This window comes from Tachyglossus aculeatus, chromosome 2, assembly GCF_015852505.1.
Source record: "Tachyglossus aculeatus isolate mTacAcu1 chromosome 2, mTacAcu1.pri, whole genome shotgun sequence".
Taxonomy (NCBI): Eukaryota; Metazoa; Chordata; class Mammalia; order Monotremata; family Tachyglossidae; genus Tachyglossus; species Tachyglossus aculeatus.
In genome coordinates, this window is record NC_052067.1 from 96887211 (window position 1) to 96892342 (window position 5132).

Consider the following 5132-nt stretch of genomic DNA (forward strand, 5'->3'; position numbering starts at 1 on the left):
CCTTCCTTCCTCTCCCCCTCGTCCCCCTCTCCATCCCCCCCATCTTACCTCCTTCCCTTTCCCACAGCACCTGTACATATGTATATATGTTTTATACGTATTATTGCTCCATTTATTTATTTATTTATTTCACTTGTACATATCTATTTTATTTATTTTATTTTGTTAGTATGTTTGGTTTGGTTCTCTGTCTCCCCCTTTTAGACTGTGAGCCCACTGCTGGGTAGGGACTGTCTCTATATGTTGCCAACTTGTACTTCCCAAGCACTTAGTACAGTGCTCTGCACACAGTAAGTGCTCAATAAATACGATTGATGATGATGATGATGGCCGGGGTAAATCCGTTCTTTCCTCTCACGGTCATACCTGGAGAGTTTCCAGTCCTCTCCCAGTTTTGGTTATGGGAGGGAGAGTCAAGCAGAGACATAACCCATTCCCTTCCTAGCTTGGCCAGTGGCTAGTGAGTGGAAGGCAATCTGCTATAATTCAAAACTCACTTGTGCTAGGCAGTGGCAGCATGGGAGACAGTCAAGGGCGGAGACTCAAGTTTACTGCGGTGGAAGGAGACAATGGTGAACCACTTCCAGATTTTTACCAAGAAAACTCTGTGGCTCCACTACCAGAAAGATTGCAGACGAAGGTGCGGCGTCATCATCATCATCATCGTCAATCGTATTTATTGAGCACTTACTGTGTGCAGAGCACTGTACTAAGCGCTTGGGAAGTACAAGTTGGCAACATATAGAGATAGTCCCTACCCAACAGTGGGCTCACAGTCTAAAAGGGTGTCCTTGGAGAGATGTGTCCGTGGCATCACTATGGGTCAGTGATGACTCAACAGTGTAGGACAAGTCAAGACACATTTCCTGCCCACAAAGAGTTTACAGTCTAGAGGGGGAGACAGACATTGAGTGCTTACTGTGTGCAGAGCACTGTACTAAGTGCTCATTACTGTATTTATTTATTTATTTTATTTGTACATATTTGTACATATTTATTCTATTTTTTTTGGTCAATACGTTTTGTTTTGGTCTCCCCCTTCTAGACTGTGAGCCCACTGTTGGGGAGGGACCGTCTCTATGTGTTGCCAACTTGTACTTCCCAAGCGCTTAGTACAGTGCTCTGCACACAGTAAGCTCTCAATAAATACGATTGAATGAATGAATGAATACTAAGTGCTTGGAAAGAACAATACAGCAAAAAAGAGAGACACTCTCCCTACCCACGATGGGCTTACAGCCTAGAAGAGGGAGACAGACATCAAAACAAGTAAACAGGCATCAATATAAATAAATAGAATAATAGATATATACATATATATATATATATATATACATATATATATAACTTGTACTTCCCAAACGCTTAATACAGTGCTCTGCACACAGTAAGTGCTCAATAAATACGATTGAATGAATGAATGAATACATATATAAATAAGTGCTGTGGGGCAGGGAGGGGGGGAAGAGAAAAGGGAGCAAGTTGAGATGATGTGAAAGGGAGGGGGAGCTGAGGAAAAGGGGGCTTAGTCTGGGAGTCAGTCAGTAAGTCCATCGAATTTATTGAGTGTTAACTGTGTGCAGAGCACTGTTCAAAGTGCTTAGGAGGGTACAATATAATAATACAACAGAACATTCCCTGCCCACAGTGAAGAGATAGCCTCAAGGCAGGAGGAACGGTGACACTGAAGAAAATGAGAGCGATCAGGGCTGGAGAAGTAAATTTTGGAATCATCAGTGTAGAGTTGGGAGTTGAAGCCATAGGAGCGAAGGAGTTCTCCAATTAAGTGAGTGTAGATGGAGAATTGAAGGGGATCCAGAACTGAGCCTTCAGGGACTCTCACATCCAGAGGATGGAAGGCAGAGGGGGAGTCCTCAGAAGAGAAGCAGCATGACCTAGAGGATAGAGCCTGGGCCTGGTAGTTAGGAGGACCTGGGTTCATTCATTCATTCAATCATATTTATTGAGCACTTATTATGCGCAGAGCACTGTACTAAGCACTTGGAAAGTACAATTCGGCAACAGGTTGAGACAGTCCCTACCCAACAATGGGCTGACAGTCTAGAAGGGGGAGACAGGCAGCAAAACAAAACAAGTAGACAAGTATCAATGCCATCAAAATAGATAAATGGAATTATAGATATATGCACATCATTAATAAAATAGAGTAGTAAATATGTACAAATATACACAAGTGCTGTGGGGAGGGGAAGGGCAGAGGGAGGGAATGGGGGTGATGGAGGAAGGAGCAGAGGAAAAGCGGGGGCTCAGTGTGGGAAGGCCTCCTGGAGGAGGTGAGCTCTCAGTAGGGCTTTGAAAAGAGGAAGAGAGCTAGCTTGGCGGATGTGCGGAGGGAGGGCATTCCAGGCCAGGGGGAGGACGTGGGCCGGGGGTCGACGACGGGACAGGTGAGAACAAGGCACAGTGAAGAGATTAGCGGCAGAGGAGTGGAGTGTGTGGGGAGGGATGTAGAAGGAGAGAAATCATGGGCTTTGGAGGCAGAGGTCATGGGTTCTAATCCTGACTCCACCACATGTCCGCTGTGTGACCTTGGGCAAGTCACTTAACTTCTCTGAGCCTCAGTTACCTCATCTGTAAAATGGGGATTAAGACTGTGAGCCCCACGTGGGACAACTTGATCACCTTGTATCCCCCCCAGCACTTAGAACAGTGCTCTGCAAATAGTAAGCTCTTAACAAATGCCATCATTTTTACTAAGGAGGTGAGGTAGGGGTTCTAGTCCTGGCTCTGCTACTTGTCTGCTGTGTGACCTTGGGCAAATCACTTCACTTCTCTGTGCTTCAGTCCCCTCATCTATAAAGTGGGGATTACGACTATGAGCCCTATGTGGGGGACATGGACTGTGTCCAACCTGATTACTTTGTATCTAAACCACTTTCGTATTTTTACCAAGAAAAGTCTATGGATCTACTACCAAAACGACTGCAGATGGAGGTGGGACATTCTGGGAGAGATGTGTCCACCGCGTCACTATGGGTCAGACATGACTTGACAGCATAAAACAAGAAAACCCAGTGCTTAGAACAGTGCCTGGCACCTAGAAAGCACTTAACAAATAGTTTAAAAAAAAACTCAGAAGGAGCAGTGAGAGACACAGGAGGAGAAAAAGGAGAGGATGAGGTAAGTGAAGCCAAGGGTAGATATAATATTTCGGTGAGAAGGCTGTTTTCCGCAGAGTCAAAGGCAGTGAGAGGTCAAGGAGGATTAGGATGGAATAGAAGCCATTGGATTTGGTAACCTTAGCGAAGGCACACTATTTAAAAAGCTATAAAGTCAAGCCCCAATGCAACCTCTTCACAAGTCGGGGTCAGTGTGGAGATCAGACGCACGAGACAGCTGTGCAGAACAGCAGGAATTTCGAAGGTTTCCTAGAGCCTTAATTTATGGAATTTTATTTTTAAAATTGCCTTGTGTTTCGAGACTGTAAAGTCTGCTTCCACCATCCCAGCGGGGTTATATAGTCACTGAGGTTTGAAATATCTTTGTCTCAGAAAGTCATAAAATGCCTGCAGCCCAGGGGCGGCCGCCTGAATTAACAGCAGGGGAGAGAACCGCCAGTACGGTCAAAGTCACCGGCCTGACTTCCAGAGGAAAGTTGTACAAGAACCCAGCCACTCCAGACTTCTGGTCCAGAACTCCTGCCTAGATGAGACATCTGGAAGTTGGTTTTAATTGTGTCAACTACGTAGGCCTCTCCTCGAGAGACCCGACAGGGCTTCAACGGCTGCAGGGTTAAAGACTCACTGTTTATGAGCATCCAATCTGGGGTGATGGTTTAACTATGGTCCCAGGAAGCCAGGGTTGACACAAGAGCTGCCTTCCCTGCACAGCTATTAGTCCAATTTTGTACTAGACGGTGGCTTCCACCTGGTCTCTCCTCAGTCTGGTTCTGTCATGTGGAACCAGAGGATTTTAGGTATACTGGATTTTTTACTTACGTATTTAAAGTATGATACCTTCCTGAGACCGCTTCTAACTTCCAGAACTCCAACCCGGCAAGAGAGACCCCAGAAGGTCTTCCCAGACTGAGACCCCCGTTTCCTCTTCTCCCACTCCCTTCTGAAACACCCTTTATTCCTCCCCCTTCTCGACCCAAAAGAACTTATGGACATATCTGTCAAATTTCTTTGACGCCTGTCTCCCGGCCTCTAGACTGTAAGCTCATTGTGGGCAGGGAATGTGTCTGTTTATTGTTGTACTCTACTTTCCCAAGCACTTAGTACAATGCTCTGCACACAATAAGTGCTCAATAAATACGATTGAATGAATGAATGGATAAATGGACAAGGTTTTGGGGAGGGGGTGGGAGTCTTCCCTCAGAGAAATTTTTGCTTCCGCAGATGTGGGCTCACTCCCACATTTCTGTGGGGCCTCGTGAAAAGAGCACGGGCTTGGGATTCAGAAGGAACTGGGTTTTAATCCCAGCTTTGCCACTTGTCTGCTATGTGACCTTGGGCAAGTTACTTCACTTCTCTGTGCCTCAGTTTCCTCATCTGTAAAATGGGGATTGAGACTGTGAGCCCCATGTGGGAGAGGGAATTTGTCCAACCTGATAAGCTCATATCTTAGAAAGGTTGTTGACACAAAGTAAACGCTTAACAAATACCATCATTATTAGTTACCTCAGCTATAAAATGGGTATTAAGGTTGTGAGCCCTATGTGGTATAGGGACCGTGTCCAACTTGATAAATTTACATCTACCCCAGTGCTTAGTACAGTGTTGGGCACATAGTAAATACTAACAAATAGCACAAAAAAAATGGCCCTTGAGATGTCAATGTGACATACTGGGTACCCAGGGGAATGCATGTCCTTTCTCACGTATCTCTTGGTCTCGATTTTTTTATGGTATTTGCTAAGTAGGGTCGGTACAAGCTAATCAGATTGGACACAGTTCCTGTCCCACTTGGGACTCACAGTCTTAATACCCATTTTACAGACTAGGAAGGTGAGGCACAGAGAAGTGAAACAAATTGCCCAATGTCATACGGCAGACAAGTGCCAGAGTGGAGATTAGAACTCAGATCCTTCTGGCTTCCAGACCTGTGCTCTCTCCACTAGGCTAAGCCGCGTCTCTCGGAATTGACACGGTTGGGACCCTAAATACTCT

At 45.5% G+C, this 5132-nt stretch overlaps 1 non-coding gene across 1 annotated transcript; it reads left to right on the forward strand.

The window, feature by feature from the left end:
• Nucleotides 1-348: 348 nt before the first annotated feature.
• LOC119924996 lies at nucleotides 349-487 on the forward strand. Its single transcript, XR_005449669.1, has one exon. It is a non-coding gene; the product is annotated as a small nucleolar RNA SNORA7 (small nucleolar RNA).
• Nucleotides 488-5132: the final 4645 nt, after the last annotated feature.